Genomic DNA, 20,523 nt, shown 5'->3' on the forward strand with positions numbered 1-20,523 from the left:
TTTGGCGCATCCCTTGAGCAGCAGGTGGAGGCGCGCAGGGCCGCTCTTGCTTCGCTGAGGGGGAAGCCCGCGGAGGATGAGGAGGTCCGGAAGCGCGGTGAGGCACTGGCCCTGGAAGCCGTGGAGCGCAGCCTCGAGCTCGAGCGACTGGAGATAGGGCTGCAAGAAAAGCTCGAGACTCGTGAGCCGCTCGAGATCGACTCATTTTTTGGCTCGACTCGAGATCGACTCGAAAAGAAACGAGCTGAGTACGAACACTTTCTGTAGCTCGGTCGAGAAACGAGCCGATCTTGAGCCAATACTGGCTCGCTCGATTTTAGCTCGATAGCTCGGCATAATATCATTATGTTAAATGAGCATGACATATATTAAATGGAAATAGGATAATTTATTACCATATAGGTAGTCTAGTATTTTTTTCTCCATTTTATTTACCAGCAAACATGGAAGCTTAATTAAGTGTAGAGAAAATTTAGGCCTTATTATGGTACGTGGTCAGCCGTGTGTTAAATATCCTGTCATTTCTATCAAAAGTTCTCAAGCATATGCACCTTCGTTTTTCTTTTATTTCATCACGAAAATGAGCTCTCCCGAGCATGATGAGATGGACGTACCCTCAGTTGGAGTTAGCCTTTTTTTCACTTTTGCGTCATCTACTTGGTACTGTAGTTTATAAATAAATGAAGGATTTCTGAATAATATTTTGATTGGAATAATATTTTGTAGTGCGTTTTTATGCCATGTTGTGCCTTATCTTGTTGGAATAGTAGTTGTAGATTATATATTTTTTATCGTCTCATTTAGCTCAAAAATAGCTCGAGATCGACTCGAGATCACCACAAGCTGAGCACGAGTCATGTTCTACAGCTCGACCTTGAGCTTCACTTTGTATGAGCTCACTCAAATTTTAATATGAGTTGAGCTGAGCCAAGTCCAACTCGCTCGAACTCGACTCGTTTGCAGCCCTAACTGGAGACGAAGGAACAGCAAGTTGCTCACCCAGAAAATGCCGCCGGGGCTCGCGAGGCTGGAGTTGAGGAGGAGGTGAATCGCCGGGTGGCCGAGGTTCGCGCGGACCTGGACGGTAGGTACGACCTGAAGCTGAAGCTCGTGGGTACGAAGGATGCGGGCAGGGCCGCTGCCCTCAGGCCCAGGTTGGATGAGGCTGAGAGGCGTGCGGAAGCCACGACCGCCGCCCTAGTTACAGCGCAGGCAGACTTGGCCTTCGCCCGCGCCGAGCTGCGTTCTCTTCGGAGGCTGGTTGATGACGCTGAGGCCGTCGCACAGCAAAACACGGAGGAAGTGCTCCAGCGATGAACACTGGAGCGCGAGCATGCTCCTATGCTTCAGGATCTTCGGAACAGGGCCAACACCGCCCTGGGCCATATTTGCGACGTGGAGGTGCCGGCCCCTCACTCGAATGACTATGCCAGCCATCTAATCTTCTTCACTGAGGTGGTGACGCGCCTGGAGGCTCGATTTGCCAGAGCTCGCCAGCTTGTGGAGGAAAGGGGGCGTGGCCTGCTTGAGCGCGCTTTCTCTCGTGTCTTCGGCCACCTTCTGAATGCCGACCCCAACTTTGATTTCGACGCCGCGATCGCCCCCATTCCCATGGTCGTCCGGGATGACCTGGCGTGTTGGGTTGAAGACAACATAGACGTGTTGGTCAGGGCCTTCACTTCGGAAGATGACGGGGTGGTGGTCGCCGCAGACGACGACGACGTGGTTGACGACGGCGTCGGGGGCGTCGCCGGCGGTGGCGACTTTGCCGATGAAGACGATGATGACGCGAGTGAAGCATCCGCGGGTGATGTAGCGAGCGACATTTCTGGCTGATTCCATGTTCTCCTGTCGTTTCATCCTGCACACGAAGCTCGGGCATGGCCCTTGGAAAACTTGTAACAACATTTTGGGAGGGGGAGCCCCTCATGTAAGCAAATTGCACTTTTTACTTTCCTATGCGATGTGAGTTTGTGTCCTCGTGAACTCGTGAATCCGGATGCGAGTTCTCTGTCATGGTTTACCTTAGTCAGCGCCAGCTTTGAACTGGGTCGCGAGGCGTCGAGTTTCTGAGAACCCTGCGGAGCTCGTCGCCCCGTCACAAGGGGCCCCACAAGAGGTGAGCTCCAGTTGTAGTGCTAGCGTGCACTTGGCGTGCGCGCTTCGCGCTGTCCCGCTCGCGAGGAGCTCGTGAGGGGAAGGTGACGGACATGAGTCCCAGACAAAACGAGATCCAGAAGGCAAGAAATTGCTCGAGCAAGAAAAAGCACCCCCCCCGCGCGCGACGATAAAAACTCGGTTTCAAATTAAATCCACATCCAGAAAGCAAAGCTACAGAAAGGGAGATCCAAAGCGAAAGGCCACGTCCGACACCTAGTCTAGTCTTCCGGTCTTCAAGTCTTCTCACCAGCGCGGAGCTAAGTGCTGCCACTGGGTGTGGGAGGGAGCCCCAGGGCCTGGGGCCGGCACCCCTGAGACTCCGGGGCATGTACAGCCCCAACTCATTATTACGTGAGAGTGTCACGGGCGGCAAGGTTCACAGGCACTGGGCCTTCTTCACAGGTACCGGCCTTGCTTCATATCGCTAGTCGAGGGCCCCACCTTGCGCCATCCTTGACCTCCTTTGAGCCGACCGGTCACCAGGACGACACAAAAGAGGGAAAGAGGACGCCAGCGGTGCCCTCGGCGACCACAGGTCCTCTGCCGGGGGAAGGGTTGTCGAGGCCTTCTCGGCAGAGGGCCTACCTCCAGGTGTCGCCAGGCGTCGCGCGACGCGGGATGGGCCTTGCTCCTGGCTCCCTCCTGGCGGCCCCCACGTGTTTCCCTTGTTGGAAGGGGTGCCGCGCGTGCTAGAGTCGTCGATCGACGCTGCAACCTGATTCATCCGTAGCCCGTGGTTAGCGTAAGCCTGTTCCTGAGATATTGGCGATACCCTGTAGTTGCCGTTGCCGGCGCGATTGTCGTGGTTCTCCGTTGATTCTTGGAAGGCTTCGGCTCCTAGCACCCCTTCTCCCCAATCTTCTCCAACGAATGAGCCGGGGTCGTCCTCCGGTGCGTACTCCTGGTCCATCATGCGGGGCACATAGGCATCCGGGGCCGTCACCCCGAACACCTCGCCGTAGTGCCCCACGCTCCATGTTGCTCGGCCCAGGGTGGCGTCCTGAGGATGGTAGCGTGGCATCCGGCCAGGACCATGGAGGCGACGCTTGCGCCCATGCCTGTCGCGGGCAGCATGGGGGCAGCGGAGCCCCCTACGCCGCTGGCCGTGCTGGTGTTGATGAAGCCCCCAGGCATTGCTGACGGCATGTGGTTGTGGTGAGGCCTGCCGTGTGCCCTACGGTGGCCCGAGGAGAAAGTCGATAGCAGAAAGGTGGCGCCCCGGACGCTACTGTATCTAGCAGCTCCACAACCAGCTCCAGCAGTGCATCCCGGCCACTCTCCATCAGCCTGCTCCCTTGCCACCGTGAGTGCTGCCCGCATGTTTGCTTGCTCCCACCGTGAGTGCGGTGCCGTTGCCGCGGCATGACTCGCCGCTCTTGTAGCTGCTCGTACTTGCCGCGGGGTGAGGGTGGATGACACTTGGCCGCGCTGCCCGCGCCCGGCGGAGTTTGGCAGTGCTCGCGCCGCCTGGAGCGCGGGGTCGAGGTCTTCATGGGCAGGTGGCGCTGCCCGGGCTGGCCAGGCTGCCCAGCGATCGGAGCCGGCCCTTGAGTCGCCGGACATCGTGGTGTGGAGCGTCGGCGAGCTGGTTGGTGGAGAAGAAGCTCCGGTGCAACCCTACCTGGCGCGATACATGTCGGATGTGGGGTTCCGGCAAACCCTTAAGGTTCGAACACTGGGGTGCGCGCGAAGTCTTTCCCTCCTACCGATCTACGCCCTAGCTAGCTAAGATCTCGCGGACGAACTCGACGAACTGGCAACACAGAAAGACACGAGGTTTATACTGGTTCGGGCCACCGTTGTGGTGTAATACCCTACTCCAGTGTGGTGGTGGTGGATTGCCTCTGGGGCTGATGATGAACAGTACAAGGGAAGAGCAACCTCCTGAGGTTGAGGTGTTCTTGTGGCTAGGGTAGGATCTCGATCGGGTTGGATCAAGCTAAGATGAGATGCCTCTCCTATGGTGGCTAGCTCTACTTATATAGGCCCTGGTCCTCTTCCCAAATATCGAGCGGGAAGGGAGCCAACAACGGCGGGCAAATTTGAAGGGGGACAGCTAGTACAAGCTATCCTGACAAAAGCGGTCTTCGCCTGCGAAAAGCTCTCGTGGTGACGCCGTCTTGGGCTCCACGATGACCTCCGTCTTGCCGTCCTCCTGGTCTTGGTGTCGTTGCACCAATATAGCAACCTTTGCCTGATGCCTCGGTACTCTTCGCCTGCGCTGGCCTCCTTAGCACCAAAGAGGAAATAAGGACGCTGCGCGCGCCGGCACCCGCCTGGCGCTCGCCTGGTGTCGTTCGTCATGGCTCACGTCACGAGAGCCTCGTGAGGTTTGCCCCGCCTTGATATCTCTGCTCCTCGTGAGCCTGCCTGGCTAGGCCACTCCAGAGGAGGTCTTGCGTCGTCCGCCTCGCGAGGCTTGGACCCTCGCGAGGGTCTTGGCTGCCTTATTGATGAAGATGGGCCATACGGCCTGCTGGCTTAGCCACGTCGTGGGCCGCAGGCAGGCAAGTTTGGGGAACCCCGTTCCCAGAACGCCGACATGCACCACACTGTTGGTTTCATCTAACCATACAATAGGGAAGTAAATGTGCATATGGAGAACTCTAGATTTGGAAGTACTGAAATCCTGTAATGCTTACCATGTGTACATACCTATATTCGCCCTTCAGCAATAAATGGCTAGAATAATATCCTCACAAAATTTTTTCCCACAAAACATGAGTATATAACAATGCATGGTCTGTTAGTTACCTTGAAGAATTTGTTTGTGAGGACAGAACATGATTCCATGACATGGTAGTTTCCTGTGAAGAATCGATTGCGAGATAACATGAGTATAACCATGCATGGCACTTCTATATTTTCGAACCCAGTATACATTTCCCTCTATTTTCCTCCCAGTTTCAACAGGGACATGTCAATACATTAACAATTCTGATCTTACATTAACAATGCTGTTTCTTGCATTATCCTACTCATACTCTGAACAATGCTGATCTTACATTAACAATGCCTGTCCTTTTTGATATGATGAAGTGTCCCTATAGTTAATGCCCTTTGTAATCACACCATCTTTGCCAAAAAACAGGGAAGCACAACTGGTTCCTCGCTCGATCAGACGATGACAAAAGACTGATGATCATTCGGACAAATGAGCCAGAAAAGTTATATTGCAAAAACCCCACTGTATACAAGCACCGTGAAATACGTGAGTATCCGGACAGTGGCTGTTACGTCTATGAGCAGGATACCAGCTTGTTGGGGCCTTCAGGATTTTTTAGTTGGAGGCGGGTAAACAGCCTTGGTTCACACTCTCTGTTTCTCGGACTCAATTATCCGATTAACCAGGAGATCACCATTGGCAAGGACCTTGATGGCAGAGAGTCTCTATTTGCTATGGAAAACTGTGTCTACACGGCGAGCCCTGGGAGTTCGGGAGCAAACTCCCCTGATTGTCAATGATACAACCTGCAGCGAAAAGAAGGTGAGAATGACAAAGGCATCCGGATTAACTTTGATCCTTGGATGTACCAATTACGACAGGCAGTGATGTGGTTCAAGCCTTGAGGTTGATAGGTAATTGGGCTGTTGCGTCGAAAGGGTGGAGTACTGGTGTCTCCGAATCATTGGTCGCTGAAGCAGGGCTGCAAATTATGATGGTGTTGGATCATCTCTTCGAATGTCTTTGTTGTCTTTGCTGCTTGTTCTGGATGGGTAGTTCTTTCTTTTGTTATGCATATTCCTTGTCATTTGGTCATCCTCGTCTATGTCACTCTTACTATGTAATAGTTTGCTCTGTTTAGAATGTCATTCTCGTCTGGATCACGAGAGCCTGAGCGCTGCAGATGGGTGCGTTTTGGTGGTGTAGCAAGACTTCTTATGAACTATCATGTCTTGCTGTTTATGTTAGTAGTAGTCACTAGTCAGTGTTTGAATGTTGTATATATCGTTGTTACGAACTGTTTATTGTCTCGAACTACCGGTGGGCTAAATGAGGGCATCACCATTCTCCAGTGTTCAGAGTGTATCTCCTTTTTTCAAGTTATATAATTTGAGCTCAGTGTCTTTTCGATGATGTACACTAGTTTGGGCCAGTGAGGTGTCGTTGAATATGGGCCGAGTAGTAACGCAATGCCAAACAGGTCAATTATGACTCTCAGGCCGGGCTCTCAAAAGATCCTCAAAAAAGAAAGGCCGGGCTCTCCAAAAAAGAAAGAATAAGGACTCTTAGGCCGACATGTGGGCGCCACCGGTGTTTTCGTGCGCTTGCGCGCCGAGAGCATATTGGCGCGTGTTCGAAATTCAAGCTACCTTTTCATCCCCAATCTCCCGCCCCTCCCCCACCTCTGGAATCTCGATTCCTACTCCAGTTCCCCCTAATCCCCCTCCTGTACTCCCTGTACTCAAGCTCACTATAATGTTGCCGGTCAACGCGGATCTCCGACCCGGAGATCCTGAGGTCTGTCCTGCCTTCGGTCGCTGCGTGCTGTCACTCAACAGTGGCATGGTGGCGCTTGACGACCAGTTTGCTAGCAAAGTACTGATGGTAACCATCAACGGCGACCGGCCTCCCGTCTCACCGGACGACTTTGTCAAAGCTCTTGGCATTGCGCACGGCATCCAAATAAGTGACTTGCTCGTCGAAGTCTGTCTGCCACCGGCTGATTTCTTCGTCAGGTTCCAGACAACTTTCGAGTGAACTCGTGTGTTCGAATCTTCCCGGCGTTTGTTCTGCGATGGTGCGCTGGTGAGCTTTGATCGGTGGCACCCAGGATAGGGCTTGATATGTATCCAACGTATCTATAATTTATGAAGTATGCATGATATTATATTATCCATCTTGGATGTTTTATGGGCTTTACTATGCACTTTTATATTATTTTTGGGATTACCTATTGACCCAGAGCCCAGTGCCTATTTCTGTTTTGTCCCTTGTTTCAGTGTTTCGAAGAAAAGGAATATCAAACGGAGTCGAAACAGAATGAAACCTTCCAGAGAAGTTATTTTTGGAAGGAAAGCAACCCGGGAGACTTGGAGTGCACGTCAGGAAAGCAACGAGGGAGGCACGAGGCAGGGGGCGCGCCCACCCCCCCTGGGCGCGCCCTCCGCCCTCGTGGGCCCCTCGTGGCTCCCCTGACATATTTCTTCCGCCTATATATATCCATATACCCTAAAACGATCGAGGAACAGGATAGATCGGGAGTTCCGCCGCCGCAAGCCTCTGTAGCCACCAAAAACCAATCGGGACCCTGTTCCGACACCCTGCCGGAGGGGGGAACCCTCACCGGTGGCCATCTTCATCATCCCGGCGCCCTCCATGACGAGGAGGGAGTAGTTCACCCTCGGGGCTGAGGGTATGTACCAGTAGCTATGTGTTTGATCTCTCTCTCTCTCGTGTTCTTGAGGTGGTAAGATATTGATGTATCGCGAGCTTTGCTATTATAGTTGGATCTTATGATGTTTCTCCCCCTCTACTCTCTTGTAATGGATTCAGTTTTCCCTTTGAAATATCTTATCGGATTGAGTCTTTAATGATTTGAGAACACTTGATGTATCTCTTGCTGTGCATATCTGTGGTGACAATGGGATATCACGTGATTCACTTGATGTATGTTTTGGTGATCAACTTGCGGGTTCCGCCCATGAACCTATGCATAGGGGTTGGCACACGTTTTCATCTTGATTCTCCGGCAGAAACTTTGGGGCACTCTTTGAGGTTCTATGTGTTGGTTGAATAGATGAATTTGAGATTGTGTGATGCATATCATATAATCATACCCACGGATACTTGAGGTGACAATGGATTATCTAGGTGACATTAGGGTTTTGGTTGATGTGTGTCTTAAGGTTTTATTTTACTACGAACTCTAGGGCTGTTTGTGACACTTATAGGAATAGCCCAATGGATTGATCGGAAAGAATAACTTTGAGATGGTTTCGTACCCTACCATAATCTCTTCGTTTGTTCTCCGCTATTGGTGACTTTGGAGTGACTCTTTGTTGCATGTTGAGGGATAGTTATATGATCCAATTATGTTATTATTGTTGAGAGCACTTGCACTAGTGAAAGTATGAAACCTAGGCCTTGTTTCCTATCATTGCAATACCGTTTACGCTCACTTTTATCATTAGTTACCTTGCTGTTTTTATATTTTCAGATTACAAAAACCTATATCTACCATCCATATTGCACTTGTATCACCATCTCTTCGCCGAACTAGTGCACCTATACAATTTACTATTGTACTGGGTGCGTTGGGGACACAAGAGACTCTTTGTTATTCGGTTGCAGGGTTGTTTGAAAGAGACCATCTTCATCGTACGCCTCCCACGGATTGATAAACCTTAGGTCATCCACTTGAGGGAAATTTGCTACTGTCCTACAAACCTCTGCACTTGGAGGCCCAACAACGTCTACAAGAAGAAGGTTGTGTAGTAGACATCAAGCTCTTTTCTGGCGCCATTGCCGGGGAGGTTAGTGCTTGAAGGTATATCTTTAGATCTTGCAATCGAATCTTTTAGTTTCTTGTTTTATCACTAGTTTAGTTTCTAAAAGAAAACTACAAAAAAAATGGAATTAAGGTTGCCTCATATGCTTCATATTTTAATGTCTTTCGTGAGTATGATGGAAAGGAAAATTGTGCCAAAGTGTTAGAAGAAGAATGCATTAAAATATTTGGCACTAAATATTTGAATGATGAGCATGATTGCAATGTTGTTAGTATGAATTCTTTGAATACCCATGATGCTAATGATATGCAAAGCCACAAACTTGGGGAAGCTATGTTTGATGAAGATGATATTTTTGTCCCCCAAGCTTTGATGAGCAAATTTACTATGATGAAAGCATGCCTCCTATCTATGATGATTATTGTGATGACACTTATGCTTTAAAGAATAATGATAACCATGAAACTTGTCATCTTGATCTTAATTTTCAATCACATGATAGTTATTTTGTTGAGTTTGCTCCCACTATTGTTGATGAGAATAAATTTGCTTATGTGGAGAGTAGTAAAATTCCTATGCAAGTATATCATGAAAAGAATGCTTTATGTGCTGGTTATATTGTTGAATTCATTCATGATGCTACTGAAAATTATTATGAGGGAGGAATATATGCTTGTCGGAATTGCAATAATATCAAGTTTTCTCTCTATGTGCACAAAGTTTTAAAGTTATGCTTGTTTTGTGTCGGGTGGTTGGTGCGACATATGCCAATGGATGGCTTATCATTGTGGGTGCCAATAAGACATCGTCGGTGCCTGGAAACGGGATGAGGCGAAGACATGCACGCCGGCGGATCTTACCCAGGTTCGGGGCTCTCCGAGGAGATAACACCCCTAGTCCTGCTCTGCGGGGTCTCCGCATGATCACTAGATCAAGGAAAGGTAGCTACAATCGCTCCTAGAGCTGTTGGGTTCAAGGGAGAAGAAGAACAAGGCTAGCTCTTGCTTCTCTCTATCTCTATGGTGTGTGTGCTGTGTTCAGAAGCTAACCCTTTGCATGGGTGCCCCAGGGGGTTTATATAGGCCTACCCCCGGGGGTACAATTGTAATCCGGCTGGGCTCTGGTCCCAGCCGTTAGTGTCTACACTCGCCGGCTTCTCCGCCGGCTATTGGGGCCCGCCGACTGGTGGGTCCCGCCGGCTGCCGGCTTCTTGGCCGACAGGCCGGCCCCACCGCCTAGGGTCTTGTCGGCGGCTGCTTACTGTAGCCTCATCTCTGATGACGAGGGCTTTGTCAAGGTAAGCGTGGCTACAGTGGGCCGCCTCGGGGGCTCTCACTGTAGCCTTACCTCGTCTTGTCTCCTTAATGGGGCTCCTGCTTCAAGGAAGGGAGTAGCCGGCTCCTGGGGGCCGGCTACACCCCTGTCCGACTGGGGGAGGCCGGGCCGCCTTTGCGCCGCTCTCTGGCAGAAGGGGCCCGCCGCCCGCGGGCCATACAGGAGTCGGTTGTGGATGACGTTGAGGCTGGCATGGCTACAGTGCCGAGCCGAACAGGAGACGGTCATCCCGTACGGCCTCCTGTGGCCATGCCTGCCTCGGGCTTCGGGGGTGGTGGGCCGCACTGTGGCCACACCCCATCTTGTCACCGTTATGTGGGTGTAGCTTTGGTGGTTGTGGTCTCGGCCGGCTTCTTGGAGTCGGCGTTCTTCTTGGCCGGCTTCTTGGAGTCGGCCACCCCGTAGTTGTCCTGGGGAGGGGTTGCTTAGGCTGGGTCGCCTTCTGGGAGTCGGCTTCAGAGGTAGCCGGCCAGGGAAGGCGGCCCAATGCTTGGAGTGCTTGGAGGCCCAAAAGGCCTGATAATTTTTTCAGAAGAACCAGGGGCAGTCGGTTAGGCTACCCGTGGCCATTTACTCCGACAGTAGTCCCCGAAGCTGACTGGGCTTCGAGGCGGAGTAGGGGTTGAGAAGCTCGATCAGCTTCCTATCTTGACAAGTCGGCAGCTGGGAGCCAGCTTTGGTTAGGCGTGCCGCCTTGGTTGAAAACTCCGGAGTCGGAGGGCGGGAGCTCGCTAGTGTGTGCTCCGGGCCGCGGGCCGGCGACTTGCCGTCTGTGAACCACGTGGACTCCCTCGGCCAGAAAGCCTGCCAGCCCATGCGCGCGACGGGACGTCGCCGCAGGGCGGGGGCCCGCCACGTCCGCGCCCGGGCCTTGGCGCGAATTCTTTGTATCCCGAAACCGCCCGCACGTCTCCTTGCGGCAGTTTCGGCTCGCCTTTAGGGCGCAATAATCGCGGGGCGTGGGGGGAATGGGTGCAGTTAATCCCACGTCTCCCCCCACGTCCGGCCTCTTCGGCCTCGCCTCGTGAAGCTATTAGTAGGGGGAGGTGGAGGGCGGCAGGCCCTCGCACGCTCCTCCTACTTCCACCATCTTCTTCACTCGCTGTTTCTTGCGACAGCGCCTCGCCGCCACGCTCTTCCACCGCACGTTCCTCCGCCGCCACGCTAGTTTTCGCCATGCCTCCCGCCACGGAGCAGTACGGCGGGGATTGGGACGGCTCCAACGTCCACGAAGATCATGTCGAGTTCCTCCGCAATACACGGCGGCTGCCCGGTGCGGACAAGGTGGTGGTCCATCTTGCGCCGGCGAGGGAAATTACGCCGGAGCCGCGGGAGGGCGAGCGGGTGGTCTTCCGCTCGCATTTCTTGCGCGGCATCGGCCTGCTAGTGAGCGCCTTCTTCCGCTCCTGGCTCGATTTCTACCAGCTCCAGCCGCACCACCTCACCCCAAACGCGGTGGTGCTGCTGTCCGCCTTCGTCACCCTGTGCGAAGGCTACCTCGGCGTCCTCCCTACCCTCGAGCTCTGGGGGGAGTTCTTCCAGTCCAAGCTGGGCACGCGCATGCAGGGCGTGCCGGCTCAGACTGGCGCCTTCATCGTGTCGCGGAGGTCCGTCGCCGACAACCCCTTCCCCGTCATCACGCTGATCCAATCGGTGAAGAAGTGGCAAAAGTCGTACTTCTATGTGCGGAACATCGCCCCGCGGGGCGACTACATCAACCTGCCGGCTTACGTAGCCGGCACACCGGCGGGCACGCGGCCCCAGTGGTCCTTCCGGGCCGTGACTCTGATGCCGGCCGGGTCCGCCGCCGTCGCCCGAGTGCGAGAGCTGACCCAGTCGGAGGGCTTGACGGGGCCCGACCTGCTGGCCGCATTCGTCACGCGCCGGGTTCTTCCGCTCCGGAGCCGGCCTCATCTGATCTGTCAGATGAGCGTCCTGCTCGATCCGAGCCGAATGTGTACCAAGGAGATGCCGCGCGAGGAGGTCGCCTATATGGTGAACTACCTTGCGAACTGCAAACTCACCGAAGAGTGGCAGTTCGGCAAGGAGCCATATAGCCGAGCCAATCCGCCGCCTACGGTATGTTCTCCTTGTCTCTTTTTCTTTCTCTTTGCTTTGTTGCCGAGTCCCTCTTGGCTGACTCTAACTTAGTCGGTTTGTTTTTCGACAGAGCCCTCTTCTTCGGCCGGCCGGCGGGTCAGACGCGGAGCGTCGATTCGTCCCCGACCGAACCGAACACGATCTGGAGGACCCCGACTTGGGGGGCGGCTGGTATGGACGACAATGTCAAGCCGGGTGGTGGCCAAGCCGGCGGCGAAGCAGGCGGCTCCGGGCTCGGAGTCACCTTCGATGACTGGCCGGACGACGATGAGGCCGAGGTCGCCCCGCGCCGCCAGCCGGCATCTGGACGCGGCGTGGGTTCCTCCGCTGCACCGCCTGCTCGGGGCGGAGGGCAAAAGCGTCGCGCCGCCCAGGGTTTGTTCGGCAGTCGGACGAAGAAGCCCAGGGGCGGGGCGGCGGCAACCAGGCGGGAGGAGGCGGCCGCGAAGGCGGTTTGTTTCCGCAAGACGGTGAAGCAGCCGCAGACCGTGTCGGCGTAAGTTCGAATTTTTTGTATACTCTTTTTCTTTCTTTTCTCTGGTGGTTCCTGAACCCTTGTCTTTTTCTTCAAACGATCAGAGCTCCGTTGTAGCTTGAGTGGGCGGCTGCCGCCTCCGTCGTCGAGTCGCCGAGGGGGTCTGGGAGCACCACTCGCCACGTGGACCCCCGGGCCGACCTTCAGGAAGCGACAGAAAGGCGGCGAGAGGCGGAGGGACGGAAGGCGGCCGCCGCTCTGGCGGCGCAGGAGGAGGAGGCGGCGAAGGTGCTCGCTGACGCCGCTGCCAGGGCCCAAGCGAAGGCTGCGGCGGCGGGGGAGGTTTTGATGGTCACCCCGCTGCGCCTCATGGCGCCTGGGGACGTGGAGCCCTCGCCAGAGGGAGCCAGCGGCGACCAGCCAGGGCTGGGGAGAGACGACAACGTCATCGTCCTGGAGAGGGCGCCGGTGCCGACCCCGCCAACTGGGGCGGCTCAAGGCGGCCGGCCTGATCAGCCGCCTGCGCAGTCGGCGGGGGGCGAGCCGGCCGCGAGGACTGAGATGGCGGTCCGGATGCCGCCGATTTGGCGCGCGGGGAAGGCTGCGTCGGAGCCACAGAAAGTCGCGTCGGAGCCGCAGCCGGCCGTGGGCTCCGGCTCGTCAGCCCAGGATGCGGAGGCGGCCAGCGCTACCTCGGGGTGGACGCCAGGCGGAGGGACGGCCGTGATGAACGTGGCTGCGCAGGACGTCCGGACCCGGCTCCAGGGCCAAGCTGCGGCACTGAGGCAGTTCACCGATGAGTTCCTCGCAACGCGGGCGGCCATCCGGGTTAGTCTTCCCATCTTGCTTCTTCTTGACTTTGATTTCTTCTGTGGTGGCGCGTCAGCGCACCCACTTGGTGTAGTCCCCGAGTTTCGAGTCGGCTGCTGAGCAGGCGGCTTGGAACTTCTTTGTGGATTTGTTTTTGCTGTTCTTGCTCTTACTTCGAACTTCTGTCTATCTTGCAGGATTACCACAATCTTCGTGCGGCCGCCTTCAACTCCCAGGCTCGGGAGCTGACCCAGAAGACCGCCGACCTTACTGAGAGCCGAGGTACGTGCTTTGTTCTTTATCTCATGTGGGGGCGCGTCAGCGCACCCACTGGGGGTAGTCCCCGAGATTCGGGCCGACTGCTGAGCAGTCGGGTCGGATCTTCCTTGACGACTTCTTCTTACTGTTCTTTCTTTTTCTTCCGTCTCTGCAGCGGCCAACGCCAGTCTGAGGGCATAGCTGGGAGAGTCTCAGACTGCCCTTCGTGCCAAGGATGCCGAGCTCGCCGCCTTGGTGCAGGAACGCGACCGCCTGGCCAACAAGTTGGCCGACCAGGAGGAAGGCCACAAGGCGGCACTGAAGGCTGTGCAGGACCGCGAAGCCGCTCTCCAGGCCGAGTACGAGACGGAGGGGGCTTGCTGGGCTGAGGCCAGGCAGACTCTGATCTCTGGCTATGGCCAGATCGAAGATCTGGTTGACGGTAAGCCGCCTACATCTTCGTCCTTTCTTGCCATCTGCCACTTCAGCTCTTTTTCTGATTTTCTTCTTCTTTCTTGCGCAGAATATTTCCCTGGCTATTCTACTACAGCCAACCAGACCATTGAGGCCCGTCGCCAAGCGCGAAGGCAGGCTGGCTTTGAGATCTCGCCAACCGCCGGCCGTTCGCTGGAGGAGCAGCTCCTGGCGATCCAGGCCCGCATCCAGCCGGCTCACCGACTGCTCTGTCGGCTTCAGCGTGCCGGGGCGCAAGTCTTGGCCGCCCTCTGGCCCGGCCAAGTGGTTCCTCGCACCCCCAGTCGGACTGCCGACTGGCTGGAGGTGGCAGTCGGCCGTTTCGAGGCTTGGAAGGCCTCGGAGGCTCGCTCCGGCGCCAGGCGGGCGCCGGAGTTCGTCAAGGCCTAGTAAGCCGGCCTGAGCCTGGATCAGCTGGCTACCTGGCGGCAGCAAGCCGACACGGAGCTGGAGCCGGCGCGGCCGGCTATCATCCGGCGGGATTCGGTGATCGCTGACTACACCGACACCAGCGTCTTCGCCCCCGAGGTAGACGACAACGGTGTCGCCCAGCCGGAGGAGTGGTTCGGGCTGAACCTGGCAGACGGTGAAGACTCGGCGGAGGAGATCGACTCAAGCGACGAGGGCGAAGAGGAGGAGGAGGAGGGTGAAGACGTCGAGCCGGCTGGTGGAGCAGCCGACCAGCCTCAGCCTGACCGCACCTCCAGCACTACGTCGCGTGCGAGTGCATCGCCTGCCGCTGTTGGTGGCCAAGCCGAGACCCGCTAGGCGGCCACTCCTTCAGCCGGCGGGGCCGTCTCCACCGACCAGCTCGGCCTCCGCGCCGCTCCCTAGTCTGACATCTTTTGTTTTCCTGTCTTGTTACTTTTGGAATAATGTTTGGTTAAGTCTGCACAATTCCACCCACTGGGTGTATTCGAACTTATGTCTGTTGTCGGCCTGTTGGGGGCTTTATGTATATATAGCTTATGCATGCATTTGGCCTTTCCTTGTACTTTGGTTTTTATCCTTCCGCCTTTTCCTTTGCCGCCCTCCCTTGGTTGCCACCTCCCCAGTCCAACAGTTGCTCTGCAATCTGTAGATGGAGGAGTGCTTGGCCGATTGGGGGGGGGGGGGAAGTACTCTAGCTTTGCTGGAGTAAAGCTAAGTGTTTAGGAAGCCGGCCATCCGGCTATTCTGACAGCCGGCAGGCGTGTTTGGAGGCCGTCCTTTTGCTATATAAGTTCGTTGGTCCTTAGCCGTTTTTCGTGTGGGCATCCTTTCTGCCTTGCCTCTTTCTAGTCGGACAGTCGGTTCTTCTTCGAGCTGTGACTTTCAACAAGAGAGGACTCGGGAGCCGGCACACTACTTTTCTGACTTCGGGTAGAACTTTTAATATAGCTTAAGGCGGCCAGTCCCCGGGCCGACTAGTCGAACCCGGTGCCAGACAAGAAATCAAATGTAATAATACATTCATGGATATGACGTTTGTCATTCATAGATAAACAAAGGCAGTCCCCGAGTACTGTTCGGGGGGCCTGTTGGTTTGTACTTAATACAAAAGGGGTAGCATGATACATACTGCTTTCAACTGTAAAATTGTCTTAGGAGGTTTGCGTTCCATGGTCGCTCCGACTCCTTGCCGGAGTCGTCTCTCTTGCGTGCTCTTGGTTTTGGTGCGTCGATCAAGTAGTAGGAGTCGTTGCCGAGTGCCTTGCTGACGACGAAGGGGCCTTCCCAAGGGGCCGAGAGCTTGTGCTGGCCGGCTGTTCGCTGGATCGGCCGGAGCACAAGGTCGCCCTCTTGGAAGGATCTTGGCTTGACCTTGCGGTTGTAGTAGCGGCGCAGCCCTTGCTGTTAGATGGCGGACCGGCTGAGTGCTAGCAGCCGGCCTTCTTCCAGTAGGTCCACGCTGTCTTCTCTTGCTTCTTTGGCCTCCTCCTCCGTGTACGTTGGGCTGACAGCCTCGGCACCATACACGAGGAAATATGGAGTGAAGCCGGTTGACTTGTTGGGTGTAGTGCGCAGACTCCAGAGGACAGCCGGCAGCTCATCGAGCCAGTAGCCGGCCGATCGCTCCAGTGGTACAACCAGTCGGGGCTTGATACCGGAGAGGATGAGTCCATTTGCTCGCTCGACCTGGCCGTTTGACTGCGGGTGGGCAACGGACGCTAAGTCTAGTCGGATGCCCTGCGTCGCGCAGAAACGTGCCAGTGCTCCTTTGGCGAAGTCCGTGCCGTTGTCGATGATGATGCTGTGCGGCACGCTGTATCGAGTAGTGATGTCAGTGATGAATGTCACGGCAGTCGGCCCGTTCAGCTTCTTGATTGGCTTTGCTTCGATCCACTTTGTTAACTTGTCCACAGCAACAAGTAGATGTGTCAAGCCTCGCGGGCTGTCTTGAAAGGGCCCACCATGTCCAGTCCCCAGACGGCAAAAGGCCAGGTGAGGGGAATGGTCTTGAGTGCAGAAGCCGGCAGGTGTTGCTTGGAACTAAAAACTTGGCATCCTCTGCAGCTCTTGACTATTTTTTAGCATCCTCCAAGGTAGTCGGCCAAAAGAAACCATGGCGGAAAGCCTTGGCCACAAGTGATCTTGAAGCTGCGTGGTGGCCGCACTTGCCTTGGTGGATGTCCTTGAGGATTGCCACTCCTTTTTCTGGCTCAACGCAACGCTGGAAGACTCCAGTGACGTTGCGCTTCACCAGCTCTCTGTTGATTATTGTATATGCTGCGGCTCGTCGTTGCACTAGTCTTGCTGAGATCTCATCAGCCGGAAGCTCTCTGCTGACTAGGAACTTGAGGATGGGCTGGGCCCATGAGGGAGCTGTGACTTCTGCTTCTGTTAATGTAGCCACCATGACTCGGGTGGGTGGGTTGGGTGAGTCGGCCACCGCTTCTTGTGTCGTTGCAGTCCCCTGGCCGACTGCTGCAGTCCCCGGGCCGGGTTCTGAAGTCCCCGGGCCGGGTTCTGAAGTCCCCGGGCCGGGTTCTGAAGTCCCCGGGCCGGGTTCTGAAGTCCCCGGGCCGGGTTCTGAAGTCGCCGGGCCGGGTGCGACTACGGCAGACCCCGGGCCAGTTGTCGAAGTCCCCGTGCCGCCTGCGGGGTTTCTCCAGTCGGATCCGGCTGTATCTGGTGCAGGCGGTACGAAGATAGAATCCAACTCTGGAGACGGCTTGATGGACGGCTTGAGGAGGCGCTGGAGGGAGACGCCAGTCGGTATGGCTTGTCGGGTGGAGCCGATCCGTGCTAAGGCATCTGCTTGGTCGTTGTCGGCCCTTGGCACGTGAAGGAACTCGCACCCTTCGAAGTATCCGCTGATCTGCTGGACGAGGAATCGATAGCTCGCCATGTTCGCGTCCTTGGCGTCCAAGTCGCCAGACGATTGCTGGACCACCAAATCTGAGTTGCCGTAGCACAGGATCCGGCATATGCCAAGCTCTTTGGCTAGCCGGAGCCCATGTACGAGCGCCTCGTACTCGGCCACGTTGTTGGAGGTGGCGAAGTGGATCTGCAGCGTGTACTTGAGCTTGTCGCCTTTGGGAGAGGTGAGGACGATGCCGGCTCCCAAGCCGGTGCGCATCTTGGACCCGTCAAAGTGCATCCGCCAATGGGTAGAGTCGGGAGCCGGCGGTAAGTACTGGGTCTCGGCCCAGTCGACGAGGAAGTCGGCCAGTGCTTGGGACTTGATGGCGGTGCGGGGTTGGTAGAAGATCGTGTAGGGCGCCAGCGCAATGGCCCATTTGGCCACCCGGCCGGATGCATCCCGGCTGCCTATGATCTCGGCGAGCGGGGCAGTGCACACGACCGTGATGGGGTGCTCTTGGAAGTAGGGCTTCAGTTTCTTGGCGGCGAAGTATACCCCATAGCACATTTTCTGGTAGTGCGGGTAGTTCTGCTTTGAGCTGGACAGAACTTCGCTGAGATAGTACACCGGCCTCTGGACTAGCTGGGCTCAGCCTTCTTCCGGGCGCTGGACCACAACAACAGTGCTGACGACTCGGCTAGTCGCGGCGATGTAGAGGAGCATGGGCTCCTTTTCAGTCGGCGCAGCCAGGACAGGCGGAGTGGTTAGCATTTTCTTCAACTCATGGAAGGCTTGGTCGGCTTGTTCGTTCCACTCGAAGTGAGTGGACTTCTTCATGAGTCGGTACAAGGGGAGAGCCTTCTCTCCTAGTCGGCTAATAAAACGGTTCAGGGACGCTAAGCAGCCGGTGAACTTCTGCACATCTCGCAGCTTGGTGAGAATCTCCATCCTCTCGATGGCCTTGATCTTGACGGGGTTGCATTCGATGCCGCGTTCGGAGGCCAGGAAGCCTAGCAGCTGGCCGGCTGGCACTCTGAACACGCACTTCTCGGGGTTGAGCTTGATTTGGAATCGGCGCAAGTTGGCGAATGTTTCTTTCAGGTCTTCCAGCAGGGTGCCGCGCTTCTCTGTCTTCACCACAATGTCGTCTACATAGACGTGGGCATTTCCGCCGAGTTGTTTCAAGAGGCATTTCTGCATGCAACGCTGAAAAGTGGCACCGGGATTTCTCAAGCCGAATGTCATAGTCAGGTAGCAGAAAGCTCCAAAGGGTGTGATGAAGGCAGTCTTCAGGCGGTCAGCTGGGTCCAACTTGATCTGATGGTACCCTGAGTACGCATCCAAAAAACTTAACAGCTCGCATCCGGCTCTGGAGTCTATCACTTGGTCAATCCGTGGCAGAGCAAACGGATCCTTTGGGCAGGCTTTGTTCAGACTGGTGTAGTCTATACACATACGCCACTTGTTATTCTTCTTCAGAACCAGAACTGGGTTGGCGAGCCATTCTGGAAAGAACACTTCCATGATAAAGCCAGCGGCAAGGAGCCGGGCTATCTCTTCTCCCACAATTCTTCGCTTCGCTTCTGACAGTCGGCGGAGGGGTTGCTTGACCGGCTTTGCATCAGCTCGGACATGTAGCTTGTGCTCGGCGAAATCCTTCGGGACACCTGGCATGTCCTTTGGGGACCATGCGAAAATGTCTCGATTCTCACGGAGGAAGTCGACGAGCTCGCCTTCCTATTTACTGTCCAAGTTCGCCCCAATGACAGCGAACCTCTCCGGGTTCTCCGGGTCCAGAGGTATCTTCTTCGTCTCTTTGGCAGGCTGGAAAGAGCCCTGCGCGTCACAATCTTTGGGGTTGGGGGACAAGGCCGGCTGCTTGCCGGCCATGGCCACAACCCGTTCCAACATCTTCTTCTCTACTGCCACCACGAGGGACTCGGCCAGCCGGCTGCTGGCCATGGCGCACTCGATGGACTTCTTGTAGTCGCCGGCTACCATGATGATCCCCTTCGAGCTTGACATCTTCATCTTCAGGTAGGCGTAGTGGGGCACAGCCATGAACTTGGCCAGAGCAGGTCGGCCAAGTAGAGCATGATAGGGGCTCTCCAAATCCACCACCTCGAACCAGATTGCTTCACGGTGGAAATGATCTTTGTCTCCGAAGAGAACATCCATTTTGATCTTGCCGATTGGGGAGCAAGACAGGCCCGGGACGATACCATGGAAGACGGTGCGGCTCGGCATGAGCTGCTTTGCTTTGATGTTCAGCTTCTCCATGGTATTGCGGTAAAGTATGTTGATACTGCTTCCGCCGTCTATCAGGACTCGGGAAAATCTGGCAGCTCGCCTCTCCGTTGCGAGGGTGACATCCAAGACCATTGCATAGGAGCCAGGAGAGGGCGTCACCTCAGGGTGGTCGGCCTGGCTCCAGCTGATTGGCTTTTCTGACCAGTGCATGAACTCGGGGGCGCTAGAGGCGACTGCATTAACTTCTTGATGCTGTCTGTGCCGACTGCGCTTGTCGTCGGCTTGAATGGTGAAGACGACGTAGGCGGCGTGCTCTTCGGGGAATTCGTCTTGGATGGCGCCGACTGCCGGCCGAGCCGCCGGCTGCTGGGGGGCTGGAGGCAGCGGACCGGGAGGCGGAGGCGGCAACATCCCCTCGCCCTTGGTGATGTGGGTGAGCCAGTGGCATTTCCGGGTTGTGTGGTTGGACGGCTTCGCGCTGCTGTGGAACTTGCAGGGGGCGTCGAGAGCTTGTTCGTAGGAGAAAGACGGCTGCCAAGCCGGCCTGCCACCCTTCTTCTTGGGAGCGGGCCGTTCTTCAGGCTGCTCGTCTTCAAGTGTGGCCACCTGCCGACTGGAGGAAGTCGGCATGGGGGCCTTGCGCTTGTGATCGTTCTGGTAAGGGCGCCGATTGGGGTCGCCAGCCGGCGTCTTGGGAGCCGGAGCAATCACCTTCCCAGAGGCGTCTACTCGCAGCTCGGTCTTCATTGAGGATTCATCCGTGGCGTATTTGTCCGCAGTGATCAGCAACTCGTCAAGGGTAGCCGACTCGTCGCAGAGGAGTCGGTGCTTGAGGAGGGTGCCCTCTCGGCACCCGGCGGTGAAGTACTCGATGGCCTGGACCTCATGCACCCCCTTGCAGGAGTTGCGGAGCTCAGCCCAC

This window comes from Aegilops tauschii, chromosome 7 (assembly GCF_002575655.3).
Source record: "Aegilops tauschii subsp. strangulata cultivar AL8/78 chromosome 7, Aet v6.0, whole genome shotgun sequence".
In the NCBI taxonomy this organism is placed as follows: domain Eukaryota; kingdom Viridiplantae; phylum Streptophyta; class Magnoliopsida; order Poales; family Poaceae; genus Aegilops; species Aegilops tauschii.